Consider the following 20,458-nt stretch of genomic DNA (forward strand, 5'->3'; position numbering starts at 1 on the left):
AGGGGAGGGGAGGGGAAGGGAGGGCAGGGGAGGGGAGGAGGGGAGAGGAGGAGAAGAGAAAAAGGTTTAGAATATAAATTTCCCTGCTAATTGCATCCTTCTCTAGTATCCTGGCCATAGACCTAACAGGATGAAATATTACAACAGGAAGATGTTACAAAAGAGGGAGAAATTGAGTTCCTTGGAGCCTTTCTGGATTCCTGACTCATGGAGAGAAAGGATTAATGTACTGCCTTCTGAGTGACTTTATATCTAAAATTTTAAATTTTAAACTAAGGAGTTAATGCCATTAAAAGAATATGCAAAAATTAAGACTTACATCTACCATCTTGTTGTTAAAAGAGCTAAAGGAAAGGCAGGATGGAGAAGATGCAGGAAGGGTAAACAGTCTTAGAACAATCCTGACTCCCTGGAAGCCCTGGACCCCAGAGCCTCTTAGGGGATGTGACACATCCTTGGGTTCTCCAACTCCAGGCTTGTAAGGCTACAAACAGGACACAGGAAACTCCAGGTCACTGTACCGCTCCTCACCAGGGGTATGACCCAAAATTGACAAAATGTCCCTAGGTCTAAGGGCCACTTACACTACATAGATGGAAGGAAATGCTACAAAGATCTAAGGCATCGGGGCTTTTTCAGGGTGCTCTCAAGAAATACACAATAATTTATTCATATATGACAATTTGTATCAGTTGCTTTGGGGTCGCTATGACAAAATACCTGACAGAAACAACTTAAGGAGAAAAAAATTATTTTGACTGATGGATTCAGAGGGTTTCAGTCCAAGAAGAAATGATGGAGCAACTTAGGTCATGGTGACAGAGGCATGTGGTGGAAGATACTCACATCATGATGGACTAGGAAATATACATCAAGTCAGGAATCAGGGGCTGGGTATTTTATATGTGTGTGTGTGTGTGTGTGTGTATACATGTAAAATGTAATATATAATATATATTATATATACATATATTATATTACATATTAATACATATTCTATGTATATACATATATAATATATGTATAAATGTATTATATATAATGTTCTTCAGATATATAATATATCCTCCATAGTTTTGCTCGTAAGCATGGACTCTTTTACCTGGCTTCTTTGTTCTCAGAAATAACTACTCTTGAGACTTAATATTTTATGAATAAATGTGTAGGCTAAAAGCTTAGGCTTGTTCCCTGACTAGCTCATAACTAAATTATCCATTTATTATGTTCTAAGTTCTGTCATATGCCTTGTTACCTCTCTGCAGTTTCGTGTGACCCTCTCCTTCAGTGTTGGGGCAATCTCTCATGCCTGACTATTTCTCAGAATCTGATCTCTCTCTGCCAAATGTCCCATGGGCCATAGGCTTTTTATTGATAGGTGATGCTTCCATACACTGCATAAGAGATTCTTTCTACATCTTCCTTTAATGACTTAACTTTTAGCTAGGTTTCCCCTAAAACCAATACCAAAAACCAAAACCAGAACTAAACAAAAAGCATCAATAAGAAGGTCCAAGTTTTTAAACCATGAACCTGTGCAGGAAGGGGGGTTATGTGACTGCTTTCGTCAAGAAAGCTCCTTAACCCGAAAAGCAAACAACTCAAAGTAGCTTCAGGAAGTTCCTGAAACTGAGCAGATTCACTAGGCCCCTCCCTGCGACAGTGAGTAATAAAAGTTGAGAGTCCCTTCAGACTGAAGAGAGATAATCTGCAAAGATGTAGTAATCTAGGAGCATCTATGTTCACTTGATATCAAGGGATATCAAAGGGATATCAAGTGATACTAAGTCATATGTATTGTACCCTCTCTATATGCTAGGTTCTGTCCTGTATGTCAGAAATAGATTGGATTCCTTAAGCTTCATAGGAAGGATGTGAGGAAGATGATATCTTAGGAGTTCGCTCCCAAATTTCTTAATAGCACATGACATTGGTTGGTCGAGTTTGTGATGTTTTGACTTTGAGGGGTGGTTGCTATGATTCCCCAAAAATAGACGCTGATTAAAGAAACTGCTAGATCTGTAGACAAGTGTGTGATAGTATGTATATGCTTGGGCCAGGGAGTGGCACTATTAGGAAGTGTGGCCTTGTTGGAGTAGGTGTGTCACTGTGGACATGGACTATAATACCCTAGCCATAGCCACTTGGAAGTCAGTCTTCCACTAGCTGCCTTCAGAAGAAGATGTAGAACTCTTAACTCTGCCTGCACTATGCCTGCCTGGATGCTGCTATGCTTCCCACTTGATGATAATAGACTCAACTTCTGATCTGAAAGCCAGCCCCAATTAAAAGTTGTCCTTTATAAGACTTGCCTTGGTCATGGTGTCTGTTAACAGCAGTAAAACCCTAACTAAGACAACGGGCAAATATGAATATATATATTATAATATATATACACACACACACACACAAACCTTAAATAATGAAACAAATTTAATGCAAATATAATGAAACATAAATGTATTGTTTCCTATGATCTTATCATAGAAAAAAAATTTTCCCTATGCTTGAACCAAATGGAGAAGAGGTCTCTACTACACTAGAAATAAGTGTTCTCCACCAACACGGCCTTTGCACAGAGTAATCTAGATATCAGAGTCCTGGAGAATTGATTTTAATGAAAGCATACATCTATCCATACGAACACTCTCCTCCAAGTTAAAGACTTAATTGACAGTGTTCTGGATTATTTGTAATCAGTAGCTAAAAACAAAAACTCAGCCTTGGGGGGGGGGGGAATAAAAACAAAAACAAACCTGTGTGCTCAATTAGTTGGTCAGGAGCAAGATAAATTACCTGTAGTGACTGAATAATTTGAGCAATTTGAGATACATGCAAATATGTGTGTGTGTGTACACATTAATATAATTAATATAATGTTCATATATGTCTATATACACATATACATATATTTGAATATAGGCACACACACACACACACACACATACACACACACACACACATACACAATAGCCCTAGATAAGTCTTCAAACTCTCCTAGTATTTCTTTGATCAGTCAAAATTTACTTGAAATATCATTACAGACAATGTATGCAATGCTTGTCAGTCATCTTTCAGAAGTGATGTTACAGACACCCATTGCTCATAAGTATCATTCTCAGAGGTGGGTTTGAGGCACAGAAACTAAAGCAAGCACTTGCGCTCAGCACACCCTGAGCCAAAAGGACCCCCATTATCATCGCCAACTGCCAGAAATACTAGAAATTAGCCAACAAATAATGGACCACCAATAGGCAGAAAATATCAGAAATGAAGAAAGGAGTAAGAGGGAGTTTGCCGAGTGAGCACTTCTTTGGGGAGGAAGGAAGGGTGATCTTTCTTAGGATTTAGAGGAGGGAAAAGGTAAAGCAACTGGCCGGCTCTGAAGAACCACGCTTTAAGAGAACGGATGGAAGAGACGTCATCCATGGGCACTCAACAGAAGGAAGAGCAAGAATATTGGCCTATGTGGAGAGCAAGGTTAAAAGGAAGTAGGGGCTTTGAAGAAATGAATGTAAGGATGATGAAGTGCCAGGTAAGGTCGGTCAAGCATGCAACAAAGGTGAAAAAAAAATACAATAAATAAATAAATAAATAAATAAATAAATAAATAAATAAATAAATAAAAACCAGAGCTTAGAAATGTGGTTGGAATTTTGCGACGGAGCTACTTTCTTATCAGACAAGTTGGTTGCCTGGAGCTTTCTTCTCTTCTCTTTCCCTGGCTGGCAGTCTGTGTCCACTTTCTCACTAAGGATGTGGCTGGCTGTCTTCTCTTCCCTCAGTACTTGATTACCCTTCCTTCTTTGTCTACTTAATCCACAGTGAGGCATGAGCCCACCCACCCTGTCATGCAATGCAGGCTGGAGGGAAGAATTTCACCCTTGTTTTCTTCGTGACTTACTTGCTGGGCTCTGGACAAAGTGTTTTGCCTGATCCACCCCTTGTGTTTTCACCACCAACCAATGAGGCAGACATATCATTATCCCGACTTTAGAGACAAGGGCTCACAGATTGAATGGAATGGGTGGCTTGCTAGTAATTGGCGGCGAGCACATTTGAATTTGGGGGAAACCCGATGAAGCTCATATTTCCCTGCAGAGCACGGGTTGCTTGTTATCCAGGTGCCATGGGGTAGAGAGACTGGCAGGCTCCTGTCTTCTGCTCTCTGCCTGCAAAATTTCATCTGACTTAGCAGCACCAAGTGCCACCTTCGTCCTTCCCTAATGGCTGAGAAGCAAGAAGTTAGAGTCCCTTTAAAGAAAGTCCTGGGCAGTCCTGAGACACTGGTTCCCAGGTTAAGTGTATCAAGGTCAAATCCTCTCCGTGTGCCGGTTTGCATGGTTCTGCTTTCTAGTGTGTTCTTCCTTAACTGGGCCAGAATTGCCACATGGTCTATTGTGTCAGGGTTCTCTGACAGAACCGATAGAACAGTTTTATGTACACTCAAAGGGGGTTCATTAGAGTGGCTTACAGGCTATGGTCAGAATAGTCTAACAATGGCTGTCTCTTGGCAGAAAGGCTCCATCGGTTGTCCAGTGGCCCAGTCCACAAGACTGAATGCCTCAGCACTTCCTCTCTGCCGCAGCTCGGGGAAGTCCTAGAGAGATGACAGTCTTCAGTCTACATTGGAATATCAGGGAAGTGGGTTCTAACGCCAACAAAAGGGATCTCTCAGGAACACGACAGATGAACTTGCCGGTCAGAGTTAGGGCAAGCAAGCAAAGAGCAAAGGCTTCTTTGTTCCATGTCCTTTTATGTGGGCTGCCATTGTAAGGTGTGGCCCAGATGTAGGGTCAGTCTTCAAATTATCTGGATTTCTCGTCATTCTCCCAACTCAAATAATCCAACCATGACAAATCTCTCACAAGTATGCCCAGCTGCTTCAGTTTTAGTTAATCCCAAGTGTGGGCAAGGTGACCCCCAAGGTCAGTTATCATAACAATCCGGACAATGTATGAAAATGTGAAGTTAGCCCCAGAGACTTGATGTGAATACTCCATCGAATGTGAAAGCAAGTGTAGACTCGGTCATTTCCTATACAGTTAATCCAAGCATCTTCAGAATTGTGCATTGGAATGTTGGGGAATAATGAATATTGTTAGCAAGAAAAAGTATTAATGGTCAAGAATCTAGGGCAACTTTTTAATGTTTGAAATAAACATTCAAAACATTAGGTGAGCGCTCTCTTCTTGAAACATAAACAGTCGACATAAACTTGGGATGAGATCACTTCTAAATCTAAAAAGCTGTTATGAATCCCATTATATGACTAAATAGCAAAATGCAATTATTTCACAAATATAAAATAACACGGTGGCCTTCTAAGACAAAATGCTCTCTAATTGAAAAGATAATAGAAAAGAGAGGCATTGGGTCTCCTCTTAAGAAAGAAAGAAAAAATGTAAGTCAGAGGTCTCCATGAAGCAAATGCGCAGCAAAAAGTGTCTGAAGGAAGTGTTTATAAGAGTAAGTCATGGGGAAACACTAATACCCTGCAGCCTAGAACACACCAAAGAAATCCATGGGGCTGCGTATGGCTGGACGCAACGTCAGCACCTTTCCAGGACACGGTGGAAGAAAGGAAGGAATTTCAAAAATCTAAATAAATGCAGCTGGTACAGCAAAGTCCATGTACAGAGTGCAGGCACATTTCTAATGGAAGACTTGTTCGTATCTACTTTGTGTAAATCGTAGCACACGGACCTCATGGCAGAAGTACCACTGTGACTCAGCTGTGGACTAATTATGGCCATTCCCTGTTTCTCAGCTTCTCCCTCTTGGTTCCTAGCTCCTAAGATACCATCTTCCTCACATCCTTCCTATGAAGCTTAAGGAATACAATCTATTTCTAAGGCACAGGACAGATCCTAGCATGTAGAGAGGGCACAGTACATATGACTTAGTATCACTTGATAACTCTCTGGGCAAACATAGATGCTCCTAGATTTTTTCCATCTTAGACTTAACAAACCAAGGGCGATAGAAAGGTGCCAGTAAAATATGCACCCAGAATCACAACAAGGACAAATAAATTATTTTAAAACCAGGACATAAAAGTATTGCAGCCTTTCAGTTCTTGAATTTGAAATGTCAGCTGATAAGTACAGACAACAGTCTGGCATGAAAGTCACAATGCCACTTGATGTTGCAGTCATTTAAACTAATATTTATTATTGAAGACAGGTGCCTCACCCTGTAACAGGTTTAGCAAAATCCTTCTTCTTACGGAGCCTGTCAGTCCATTCAGGAGATGGATATGGAACCCCACTTTGTCCTGTCTCTCGCAGCTTCCTCTATGTGTTCATCAGTGAGAGTGAAGGCTCTGTCTAAGGAAGATGGTGGGTGGCATCCCAGCACCTCCACTTCATCACCCAACTGTGGCAGTTTCTGCTATTATAGGTAACCTTGCATTTTTAACTGTAGGGAAAAAGAAGTCACTTGCCCACCTAAGATGCCAGCTATTGGAATTGTAAGAACTAACCCCACTCGGGCATTCCTTCTCTCAGTTATTTCAAAAGTAAAGCAGGAAGAAAGAAGAACCTGCCTTCCAACGGTAGAGATCTGTGCAGCGTGTGGAAATGAAGCCACTCCAGGGCAAACGACCCCCAAGAATTCTCCAGAAGATGGAATTCTTCCCAATTTTGTGTGTGTGTGTGTGTGTGTGTGTGTGTGTTTTCCAGTGATAAAACATGTTGATAAAAGCAACTTAGAGGCTAAGGAGTTTATTTGGTTCACAGTTCATTTATAGTTTATTCTTGTGGGGAAGTCAGAACACCTGAGGCAGTTATATTACATCCATAGTCAAGACCACAGAGCAAAGAGTTTACGAATGCACCAGAGTGCTCAGCTCGCTCTCTCCATGCTCACAGACTCCACCATTTCCTGTCTAGAGGAGCGTCCCACTGGGATCAATCTAAGCAGAATAATCCGTCACAGCCACGTGCATAACTAACCTAGTCTAGACAATCCACATTAGAACTTCTTAGATTACACCTAGATTGTATTGAGTTGACAATGAGCGCTAGTTCCTCTAGGGTCATGAACTAGGTTCCAGCCACCTATCGAGAAGGAAAAAGGCTATGTGCCCCACAAAGTCTACTCCATCATCTTGGGTTCCTTTCTTTCAGTGAAGATTTCCAGAAAAAAAAAGGGGGGGATGAAAAATGACTTACTGGGGGAAAATATGAAAAACACCCAGGATCATAATAAAAATCCTTTCCACCATGGGTTGAATCCAGTCAGAGCCAGTCCTTTTTCTTCCACCTCTTGTGACTTAACATCATTCGAAGAAACGTTTCGTGACGGTCTTTCAAAATGTCAACCTATTTTGGTGTCGGCAAAGCCGACTTTCCTTTGTTCCATGTTGTTAACGCAGAGCTATAATCTGAGAAGTTTTTACACAGAAACAACAGGAAAGCTGACAACTTTCATTTTAAGAAATCTTGAAAAGGTAGGGAATTATGTATATTCTATTATTAGTATGCTTTTACTCCTGTATATGTGAATATTAGCACTTCATACGTAAATAGAAACTTCAGGTCATAAGTAAAATGCATGGTCTCTCCTGTGTAGGAAAAAAAGGTCGTCAAAGCCATGAGGGGATTTAAAATATCCACTCAGTCAATCATTAAAATGGTTTGCGTGTAGCTGGCAAATTTAGAAAGTGAAAGTTAAAAGCCATCAATCAATAGCATTCTGCAGATATGTTTTGTTTGGCTTTTACATGGGACTTTTTGAAAATGTGAACTCGAGTCCAGCATTTTAAAATTAGACTTCATGTAAATACACATGTTTCTGGTTGTTCTAGAAACAACACAAAATCAGACTGCATTAGCCTTCCTTCCATCTTTTACAATAGTGGCATACAAGCCTTCCTATCCCCACCTCCACCCTGGACCCTGCAAAATACCACAGCCCCTACCACTTCCTGTTATTGTATGTGGTAGCGCCTTTACTTTTGGTGGTACCTACTTCTACAGCATGTCGGTAACCTCTACATGAGTTTTTTTTTAATTAATGGAATTTCCTCACCACTGCCTTTCCACAGATAGGAACGCATCTCCCCACTCCCCGCTCCCCGCTCTTTCCTTTCTTTGTTTATTTGGGTATTTATTTACACCGAGACTGCTCAGACGGATCTTGTTTATAAATAAAAATCTGGAACAAGAAGTATCATTTTGCCCCGCAGTTAGTTGTGGAGACTCTGAAATTATGGCTTGTTTGAGATCTACCTGAGGTGACCTGGTGTAGCTACTGCAGACAGCTCTATGGGGATTCATCATATACTGTAAAAGCATTCATTGTTTCCTTACAGTTACCATCTTGCTTTGTCTGGAAGTTGTTAAGGTCCTGTAGACATTCAAGAGCACGTTTTGAATAGGGCAGAAATCCCCATGTCTCCCTACTGTGGAAGGGTCCAGGGGAAGAATACATTTAGGACACTGATGACTCTTGAAATAGCCTGCTTATTCAATAGTGCTGCATACTAGTTTGTATCTGAACATATCGTGGCCAGCATTAAATGCCAGACTTCTACCCTTCCAAAGTATTTCCCCTAATGTGCTTCCTGTCTCGGCGTAGGGAACTTCCAGTGTTCGGGTCAGCCAGGCCGTGTGCCTTGAAGCAGTTCAGCTAGTTTTATTTGTCAACTTTTATCACAACCTAGAATCATCTTGAAAAAGGGAAGCTCAACCGAGGAATTCCCAGATATCAGTGGCCTGGGACCGTGTCTGTGACAGGTTGTCTTGGTTGTGGTTTCATGAGGGAAAATCCAGGCTGCCATGCATCTAGGCTATATATGGAAGTTAGCCGAGCGTGAGCCAGAGATAACTGTTTTTGCCTCAGTTACTGCTCAGGATCCTGTTGTCATTTCCTTCAGAGATGACCCATGACCTGGAAGTGTAAGCCAAATAAAACCCTTTCCTCCCCAGGTTACTTCTGGTCAGACTGTTTTATCGCAGCCATGGGAAATTGAGTAGAATGTGGTTGTTTATTCTCCTCTTGCTCTTATCCGTCCATCCCATCATCTACAAAACCTAATAATCTCACACTAAAAGAATTCTACCAACCACTCGATTCTCTTTATGGCTAATATCGCCATAATTAAAGGCAACCCGACGGTTCAACCGCATCATGAGAAATATCTTCTTACGTAGTCTCCATTGCTCCTTTTATTCCCAACATGGCAACCATGGGGATCCCTTCCAGATGACCTTTCAGGTGTTCCCTTCAGATGTCCCTTTCGGACGAACCTGTTGCGCCACTTCTCAAAATCTAATGCCTCTTCAGTAGCCAGAGTCAAAGGCAAAGTTCTTGGTGTAGCTAAAAGCTCCTAAGTGATTCTCACCCTCCCTCCTCATCTTGTGAGGTAAGCACCTCCCTTGTACACTTCAGCACCACAGACCTGTTGTTGCCTCTCAAGCATTCCACACCCAAGGCTGAGGAGGAGGTGAAATGGGTATAAGCGTGAAGGAAGATCAGAACCCGACACTCATGAGATAGCTAGTGTGGCAGTCTTGCTTATACTCCAGCCCTGGGGAGGAGGGTTCAAAGAGAAGGAAGGGGGCGGGCCAAGGGAGATCTCTGAGGCTCACTGGCTCACTAGCCAAAGGCACAAATGGTAGGTTCACTTACAGAAAGACCATCTCAAAATTTAACTTGGGGAGTCATAGAGGAAGATGCTCAAAGTTGACCTCTGACTTCCACACGCACAGAAATTGGGGGGCACACATGTGTATATACATGCATGTGCATGACACACACACATAAACACTATGCCATACTCACTTCACACCCAGAGCTATATTTGTATCAGCTCTTTTGCCTAGAATGTTCTTCCTTTAAAAAGCCCTCACCTCTTTCGAGTCTTTGGTACATGTTGTTGGTTGGCTGGGGTCATCCCTAGTCCACTGAGGATCCATTGAAGATAGTATGCATCCTAGCATGCACACACACACATATGCACACATGTATACATACATATATAAATACACACATACATACACATGTACATATACAGACACACATATACACAAACATATACATACACACACACACATATATATACATACACACTCATATATACACATGCACACATACTTACACATTCACACATGTATACACATATATACACACACAGACACACATATGTACACATGTACATACACACATGTATACACACATACACATGCACACGTACATACACATACACACACACACTCACACACACACAACTTTTTTGTGCTCTCACCATCTGGCATGACACACATCTTTACTCAGTTGTTTTCTCTTTGTTTCCTTCTTCTAGAACACACATTCTGAGAACAGGGGCTTTCCTTGTGTGATTTTTTTTTTAACCTGCTGTTTTTTAGTGCCCAGAATAGCTCATGGGAATGAAAGTTTCCTAATAAATATTCAATGGATAAATTAGGTAGAAATGACATTATTTAATTTCTTTAAATATTTAAATATTTAAATTATTTAAATAAAATCTGTAAGGAAAAATGTATGCGTCCAATCATGAGTACATTTATACAACCTTCTGAAGTATAGCATCCAAAATAAAAATGTTTATTTCTCATATTCTTTTGACATGACCCACAATTTTCTAGTTTTCCAAAGCTAAGTGCCTTTGCTCGGTCCCAAGCATGTGGAAAGTCTACAGGTAAATAAAGAAAAGTTTGTACTTTGAATTTTGCCATAAGATCCTCGGCCTGATACCTCAGAGGCTGCACACTCCGGTCAGCTGCATAAGGGAGCCTCCAGCATCCCTCAAAGGCCCTTCCTGGGCCCCTGAGAGCTGGGGGTGGCTCTCAGTCTGGGTCTGTGGATTCAGTACCATCACTCGCAAGCTTGCTTTAACATCATCCCAGAAATGTGCTACAGCTCTTGGGCCTACGTTATTCAAATGTACCTTACATCTGCTGAAGCTGAAAAAAAAATAAAATTGTAAAAAAAAGAAAAGAAAAAGAAAAAAGAAAAGAAATTACACCTGAAAAGTGTATTCAATTAGGGTACTTACAAAATTTTATTTAAAGGCAAAGCATTCGGGAGCAGACACGAGGTAGTGAAATTTAATTATTTTATATTAAAGCCTATCTCTTGCACCATCAAAAGCACTGTTGTAATCAGAATTCATAAAATAAGTAACTCTATATTCCAGTGCTTCTACACCTTCCCAATGCTGCTGCCTTTAATACAGTTCCTTGTGTTGTCGTGACCCCAACCATAAAATAATTTTCACTGCTACTTCATAAATTGCAATTTTGCTAGTTATTAATTTTAATGTAAATATCTGATATCCAGGATATCTGATATGTGACCCCTATGAAAGGTTTGTTGGGCCACCAAAAGGGTTGTGACCCACAGGTTAAGAAACACTTCCATAAAATATAACTCTAGTTATTTTGGGTTCTGAGACAAGAGGATCACAAGTTTAAGGCCTACTTGGCTCCAGAGAATGTTCAAGGTCAGTGTAGGCAACTCACAGCCTTGCCACATAACATGATTTTTAAAAAGGACAGGAAAATATAGCCAGGGGAAGAGCACTTGCAAGCTATGCAGAGCTATAGTGCATTCTCCAGTAAAAAGGGTTTTTTTTAAAGGCACTGTTGTGAACTTGATGATATTTAAACAGAATCCATTCAAAAATGCAAAGCTCGAATGCCAAGTGTGATGGTTTGTATATGCTCAGCCCAGGGAATGGCACTCTTAGAAGGTGTGGCCCTGTTGGAATAAGTGTGTCACTGTGGGCATGGGCTTTAAGACCCTAGTCCTAACTGCATGGAAGCCAGTATTCTGCTAGCAGGCTTCAGATGAAGATGTAGAACTCTCAGCTCCTCCTGCACCATGCCTGCCTGGATGCTGCCATGCTTCCCACCTTGATGGTAATCGACTGAACTCTGAACCTCTAAGCCAGCCCCAGTTAAATGTTGTTTAAAGTTACCTTGGTCATGGGGTCTGTTCACAGCAGTAAAACCCTAACTAAGATACCAAACAAAATAAATTCCTATGGAAATATCTTTTTTTCCTACTTACAGTCCCCAGAGGTGGTTAACTTATCTTGTAACATTCGAAAGATGGCATCAGGGGACAGAGGGTGTAGTGCCCCAGAATTTCCTTTTTATTAGAGTTAGGAAACTAATGAGATCACTTCACATAGGAAGGGGCTGGAGATGGCTGCTGCCCATGTAGCTACTGCCCTACTTAGGCAGCAAAGGCTGAGGGCTTAAGAAAGACCACGGTTTCTCCTGTTCACGGATTCTAGCCACACATAAGTTGCCTCTGCCACAGGCTTATGATTCAACAACGGTGTCTCAGCACTTTAAGTCATAAATGAAGTTTTTGTCTTCTTACTGGGATTTTTGAATATTTTCTTACCATCCAATGTAAAAATATTGAAATTAACTTTGGGGGAAATAAACCTCTCTGAAGTACTTCTTACTCTCATGCTTGAAAAATAAGTTAGCAATATAGTTTTGAAAATTCATAGCCTTACGGTTACATTTTTCCTCAAGGCGGGAAGGGTTAGCATTTTAATTAGGCTAAGGGGTCACTGTATTACTTAAGTTGAAAACATACCTTTGGAAGCTCTGCTATGCTATGCAAATCTGGCCATGTTACTCCTCTATCTCAGGGATTCTATGGCTTCCTGTTGCTCTCAGGATAAAGTCCAAATTCCTTAGTACGGTTGTTTGAATAGGTTTGGCCTCAACAGACTCATGTGTTTGAATATGCTTGACCCATGGGGGGGGTGGCACTATTAGGAGATGTGGCCTTGTTAGAATAGGTGTGGTCTTGTTGGAGTAAGTATGTCACGGAGTAGGTGGGCTTTAACGTCGTCTATGCTCATCTACCCAGTACGGAACATACTCTCCTCATGGCTGGCTGTGGAAGACAATCTCCTGCTGCCTTCAGATCAAGATGGAGAACTCAGCTCCTTTTCCAGCACCATGTCTGCCTGCACACTGCAGTGCTTCCCACCATGATGATAACGGGCTGGACCCCTGAAACTGTAAGCCAGCCCCCAATTAAATGTTGTCCTTATAAGAATTGCCTTGGTCATGGTGCCCCTTCAGAGCAGTGAAACCCTAAGACACTTAGCCTACATCAACAATAGACAGGAGCTACATTGTACCAGATCTTGAAATGTGCTAGCTCTTTTTTTTTTTTTTTANTTTNTTTATTATATGTAAGTACACTGTAGCTGTCTTCAGACACTCCAGAAGAGGGCGCCAGATCTCGTTACGGATGGTTGTGAGCCACCATGTGGTTGCTGGGATCTGAACTCTGGACCTTCGGAAGAGCAGTCAGGTGCTCTTACCCACTGAGCCATCTCACCAGCCCTGTGCTAGCTCTTTACAGAACGCTGTCTGTGTGCTTTCCTCATGCCTTCCAGGCTCTTTCCTCTTCCTTCAAGTCTCAACGTTGGGCTCTCAGGAGCCACCCCACCCCCACCCGGCACCCCACAGCACTCCCTCTTACAAGGTAATCATTACGTATTGTAATAGACAACATCTTCTAGAGAACCAGGATCTATAGACTATCTGTCTAGACACATAAGAAGGTATTTACAGTGGAGGATTCACTCGTGTGATTACGGAACTAAGAAGCACCATGACGTGTCATCTGCAATGGGGATGCTAGGAACCGTTCCAGCAACAGGAAAGAGGCCTGAGAACTGGGGCAGAGGGCAGAAGGGGGGCTGGTGATGTCCTTCCTAGTCTTGGTTCAGAGACCTAACATTACAAGTACCAATGCGTGTGGATGCCATGGCTCAAACAGAAAAACAAACAAACAGAAATACAAACAAGCCAAGATGCTTTCTCTGCAAATTTTTTGCTCTTGCCCTTAAGAGGAAAAATGGTACCCATTGCACACAAGGAAGAGCCCAACACACCCCAGACACATCTCCACGAACACATCCTGAAATGACGTTCTGTTGACAAGCTGTGCATCCCTCAGCCCCGTCGTGTACATTAGAATTAACACTGTAAATTCATCCCCTGTCAACGTGGCACCCATGTTTATGTACTTACACATACACAAGCCCCACATAAAGACAATAACAAGACCACAATGTCATCTAACACCACATAAACCTACTTTGCCTAACCAAAACTACACTAATCCATTTCCCAGGAAAGAAAGGGGAGTCTTAGAATCATGTTGACTCTTTCCTGAGGACCAAGAACATTGATTCTAAACAAGCAATATTCCAAAATTTAAATGAGGTCAAAGTGTCTGAAGAAGCCACACAGAGAGGGAAGATGAGAAAAAACAAAAAAAAAGAAAAAAGAAAACAAACTTGTTTGTTCTGAATCTATATACAGAAACATATTCAGAATAAAATGAGGAAATACACTTGACAATTATAGCCCTGGTGTTTGTAGCTTGTTACATGGTAATTAGCTGGCATTTACAGCGATCTCATACTGCGCACCCTGTATTCCCTTTGCCTTCAGAAGTGCCTCATCTGGATAGGGTTCGTTACCTGGTTAGGATGACCAAATCTCCATTTCTGAGAGTCTGGGACACTTGTAGGCCTACTTGCATTAGATCACAGTTTTCCAATGGTCTCACGGTGGATGGTGATCATAGATGGTCCCATAAGGTGTTGCCTGTATTCCAGACAGAAATTCACTGTGGGGTCCTAGTCAGGTTGGATACCACAGTGATGTCATAATTGCCTTCTTGACCTGTTGATTCAGGGCAATGAGGAGGTCAAAGTGGCAACAGCCATAACCCAGAGCAGTGGGATTGTTGATGTGCATCCTGTAGGAACTGTCTCTCCCTCTGGTATGGAGACTTTGGTCTAGCAGACTGTAAATAGGAATAGGAAACACGATTTTGCTATTTAGTTTCTGAGAGTAATTGGAAATCATGCTTGATCTCTGTGTGAGTCCTGGCTATCAGAGACACTGCAGTGTGCCTTGGCTACCTGTCTAGGATTCTTACTCCAGCCCTGGAAGATATTAAAATCTAGCTGAGTCTGAGACTTTAAGAGGCTATTCTACCATTCTGGTGGGTTAGTTCTATTGGGTCAGACCTGTGAATTCCATGGGCATGAGTCCTTTGCCGTGAAATGAATTCCAGAAGGGATATGTCTTGGAGTGCTATGTTACTGCATAAGGCATTCTGTCCACCCACTATGAGTAGATGTTTCAAAAAGCATTACCAATAGAGAAGATAAATTTATGTATAGACTCTATATACCATGGATACTATGGTAGGGATAAGAGGAGTGAGACCACAGGGATCGGGCTACCCTATGCCATTCACTTGCATTGTTGAGCTCTGGTTGTGTAATGGCTATTCCTGGGTGTTAACTTGTCTACATCTGGAATGAACTACAATCCAGAAATGGAGGGCTCACCTGCAATCCTGATCTTGAGGGTGGAAGACACAGGCTTCTGACTCGGATCTTGACATGGAGATAGTGGCCATGAAAATCTTAGGCTCAAGCAAGGTACATGCTTTCAATCCCAGGATATTGAGGCAAGCAGATCTTTGAGTTCAAGGCCAGCCTGGGACAAAGCAAGTTCCAAATCCAGACTTGGTGGTACACACCCTTAACCTGGGCCACACCTTCTGCTGGAGGCCTATAGAAGGACAGTGGAAGAAGAAAGACTCACTCTTCTTTGACTGATTTCACTTACTTGCCAGCACATCTGTTGGAACTGACTTCTTCAGGATCCCAGCTTATACAAAGACCAGCTGAAACAACCAGCCGCATGGGACTGAGCAACTACTAGTTTTGGACTTCCCATTCACACAGCTGCCCATTGTAATCCTCTTATTATATAGAGACATTCCATACGTTCTGTGACTCTAGAGAGCCCTGACTCACACAGTTTGCATACACAGCACTTCAATCCGATCCTGGACTATTTCTCCACACATCTAATTTTAAGGCAGGATAACTTGGGTAATACCACATTCCTGGTAGACAATTTAAGACACACATTCACCTGGTAGCCAATGGCCATGGCCAGTCTCTACTAAAGACCCATAGCAAGGAAAAAGCTATTTCTCAAAGGACTAGTTATCTTTAGTTGATGACAAGCACTGTGCTTCAGGATCCTAAAGGCCTCAATCGAATCACCTGTGAGGATTCCCAGAATTTCTGAAGAGCCTTCTATTGACCCTTCAAATGCCACAATATTGCTGATTGTCCAAAGGCAAAGCAGCTTACAAAGTCGACACACAACCTATTGCAGCTCCTTCTTGTTATTTAGACTCCAATCAAATCAATTGTAAATGGGCCAAAATGATACACCCCAATGAGGAATACATTGCTTCAAAAATTTAAATGTGTCTCTTTGGTATTCTACATATTTCCAGCTGTAGAACAGGACATTTACAACAAATTAACCTCCACCTTAGAAGGTATTTGTCTATATCACATGCCACTGGGACCCTAGAAATTTCACTCAAGTAAAAGGTTGCTACACTCTATCTGTCCCTAGGCCTAACTACTTATACTGGTAGAGAAGGCTTATCAGAATTGAGAGTTTCAATGTCCCCAGTTCTATCAAGAGCCTTCCAAAAGACTAACCATTGCCCATTTGATGGCAGACAGGCTGTAAGGCTGGGAGCTCAGTTTCTGTTGTACTTCAGTCAGTTGCCCAGTGATGTTAGGTATTTGATTTTCAGAAACTTCATCCCTGTGGTTACAGAAGATAAGGGACTCCTACGGGCACACATAGAATCTACCAGGTCATTCTTGGATCACAAGAGTGGGAATTTGAATCCTGGACATTATCCTGTTTGTTTGTCTTCCCCCACCTACCCACTACACACACACACAACTAGCTCTAGAAATATCAGAATTGTTACATCAGTGCCCTTATATTTATTAATTTTCCAAGACATGTCTGCAAGTATCATAGTCAGAACCACCTAAATTCTTGCCCCCAGAAAGTACTGATGAAGAGCAGTCAGTACAGATATTTTATGTATTTCTTTAAACAGTCATGCCAGTGGGCATCAGTGCTCTGTTTACTGCTAGAAAGCATCATTAACATCTTTAATTCAAATAAAATTGAAAGTCGGTTCTAAAAACCACAAAAAAATCAGAATGCTCCTCTTTAAAATGATGTCCTTCGACTGTCCCCAAATATGTTACCAATATTAATTACCATTTATTAATTCATATTCTATAGAACTGATAGAAGACAGACAGACAAATGATAGATAGACAGATATCAATGGGTTAATAATCTATGGTGGGTTCATAAAAGTCCCTGAATTACAGAGTTCCGGGTTTTTATGGGCTGTTGAACACATGGAAGTATTAAGAAGATAGTCTGCAAAAAGAAAGCAAAAATCTCTAAGCCCTTCACACATCATGTTCTGTAGACATCTTTGACTGTTTCTCTTTATCTTTTGCAAAGATAAACACAAGTAAAATATTTCTTAGAGTTAGTGAGCCATCCAGCAGGAGTTTAAGATCATGGGGACACCCCCATGATATATAAGAGCTAGCCAGAGGCACTGTGTCACAATCTTGAACATGATTGGCATTTGAAGTGGAAGGAAGTCTCACAGGGACTGAATGAGAAATCTACAGGGTCTATAGTAACTTCAATTAGTGTCAGCATTAAATTGAACTATAGAACCCCCTAATGGTGTCCACTGAAAAAAATCACTAGTAGGTGAATGGGGCACAATTCACTGAACAGATGTAGTCTGCATGAGAATCCAAGAAGAGAAAGAGGAAGTTTCAGTGCATTGTTTATTCTTGTGTCTTAGAAAGAATAACTCTCAAGTTGCAATGTTAAATAGGGCAGCCAGGTAGACTTTACTGAAAGGGTGGCCATTGGATACTTTACCCCGTGTGTGTTTTAGTAGAAGAACATACGGGCCATTAGAACAACTAAAGCAAAGGTCAGGTCCTCCCAGGTATATCCCAGAGGCCATGCTGCCAGAAGCCAGAGAGTGAGGACTGAGGGAGTGAACAGGGGAGATGGCAGAGAGGATCGTATTCAGGAAGATTGGAAGAGATAACCTCTCACCCAGAGGAACCCTGAGCTAGACCTGAGCCGGAGAGTAACAAGGTCCAGCTAAAATTTGAAAAGAAAACCACGACCTGCGGAACAAACTCTATTTTAGGAGACAGGCAGGAAGATAATCTTCCTGAGTTGCCAGTTTCCCTTCTCATATCCCTTGGACAGTGTGTGTGAGTGTGTGTGTATGTGTGTGTGTTCTATACCAAAGGAAACAGCATCCTATAATGTTTGAAATGTATCTAGTGTTTTTAACCAAGAAGTCTTGGTACATAGAAACTACGTGGTCCACATGTTCCAGGATGACTCCACCCACTGCAAGTTCAATGGCACAGTCAAGGCTGAGAATTGAAAGCTTCCCATCAGTATGAAGCTCATTACCATCTTCCAACTATGACATCGTGGAAGGGCTCATGACTGTGGCCCATGCCATCACTGCTACCCAGAAGACAGTAGATGATCCCTCTGGGAAGCTGTGGTATGACCCTGCTAACATCAAATGGCTGGTGCAGAGTATGTCGTGGAGTCTACTGGTGTCTTCATCACCATGGAAAAATGCCAAGGCCCACTTAAAGGATAGGGCCATCATCTCTGCCCCATCTGCCAATGCCCCCCCATGTTTGTGAAGGGTATGAATCATGAGAACTGTGACTACTCACTTCAGATTGTCAGCAATGCCTCCTGCATCACCAACTGCTTAGCCTCCCTGGCCAAGGTCATCCATGACAGCTTTGGCATCATGGAAGGGCTCATGACCACAGTCCATGCCATCACTGCTACCCAGAAGACTGTGGATGGCCCCTCTGGGAAGCTGTAGTGTGATGACTGTGGGGCTGCCCAGAACATCCTCCCTGCATCAACTGGTTCTGCCAAGGCTGTGGACAAGGTCATCCCAGAGCGGAACAGGAAGCTTACCGACATGCTCTTCCATGTTCCTTCCCCCAATGTGTCTGGTTGTGGATCTGACATTCTGCCTGGAGAACGCTGTCAAGTACAATGATATCAAGAAGGTAATAAAGGCTTCCAAGGGCCCACTAAAGGGCATCCTGGTCTTCACTGAGGACCAGATTGTCTCCTGAAACTTTAACAGTGATACCCACTCTTCCACATTTGATGCTAGGGCTGGCATTGCTCTCAATGACAACTTTGTAAAGCTCATTTCCTGGTATGATAATGTTGCTACAGCAACAAGGTGGTGGACCTCATGACATTGAGACTCTCCCTGATAGTTTCCATCCAAGACCCCCAGAATAACACCAGTCTCCTTGCAACCCCTACTCTCTTGAATACCAGTAACAAAGCTCACTGTACCCCCCCCACACACAAAAAATGTTAGTGCACTTTGCAATCAGATGTTGTGTGGGAACATGAAGGAAGTGTGTCTCCTCAACTCTTACCAGATTTTATCAAATAAAAAAGGAACTTGTAAACCTATAGGAACTGGTTCTAGAAGAGCTTTGTCGTCAACCAAAAGAGAAAGCCATTCTCAAGCGATTTCAAGAGTAAACTAGGGAAATGTTTTATGCTAAGACCATTACAAATGGCTAATGGTGCTGATAAAATATGTTTTAACTGCATGGGTGATCAAGGAAATGCAAAGCAACCGTGAGGTGTTGGAAATTAATTTTGACACAAAGAAAAAAGGAAAGAGGATATTTGGGAAAGAGTACTGGGAGTGCATGAGACAGAGTCTCAGTGTCCTTGGGAACGGGGACTCTGCCACCATGCTGCTGATGTGGTTTTTGGTGGAGGATGAGCAGAGCGAAGTGATGGTGAGGACCTGCATCCCTAAGAAAAGATCCTGCATCCTGGCCTCGTATTTTCACATTGAGGAAAATTTAGTTAGGAAATGGTGCACAAGGAAATGTAATTTCAGAGTTAATCAGCTAACTAACTAGAGACAGGGAATTGTAAAGCTGGTCTCCAACTTCAGGGTTCAAGAAAGCCTCCTGCCTCAGGCTCCCAAATAGTTGTGATTTCAGACATGGGATATTACCACCGTACCTGAGAATATAAACATCACCATAATCACACTATTATTATTCCTCCTTTTTTGTTTTTGGTTTTTTTTTTTTTTTTTTTTTTTGAGACAGGGTTTCTCTGTATAGCCCTGGCTATCCTGGAACTCACTTTGTAGACCAGACTGGCCTCGAACTCAGAAATCTGCCTGCCTATGCCTCTGCCTCTGCCTCTCAAGTGCTGGGATTAAAGGTGTGCACCACCACCGCCCGGCTTCCTTTTTTTTTTTTGAGGACCAGATTTCTGTGTGTAATAGAACTGGCTGTCCTAGAACTCAGTCTGTAAACCAGGCTGATTTTGAACTCACAGAGAGATCCATCCACTTGCCTCTGCCTCCCAAATGTTGGGAACAAATGTGTGTGCCACCACACCTGGCTCATCATCACTATTTTAAATAAAAAGAAATATCTCAATATAAGAAAGGCCAATTGTTT

General features: G+C 42.0%; 1 pseudogene; it reads left to right on the forward strand.

Moving 5' to 3' along the window:
• The first annotated feature begins 3,406 nt into the window (after positions 1-3,406).
• LOC110302761 lies at positions 3,407-19,213 on the forward strand (annotated as a pseudogene).
• The last annotated feature ends 1,245 nt before the right edge of the window (positions 19,214-20,458 follow it).

Source organism: Mus caroli, chromosome 10 (assembly GCF_900094665.2).
Source record: "Mus caroli chromosome 10, CAROLI_EIJ_v1.1, whole genome shotgun sequence".
NCBI classification, from domain to species: domain Eukaryota; kingdom Metazoa; phylum Chordata; class Mammalia; order Rodentia; family Muridae; genus Mus; species Mus caroli.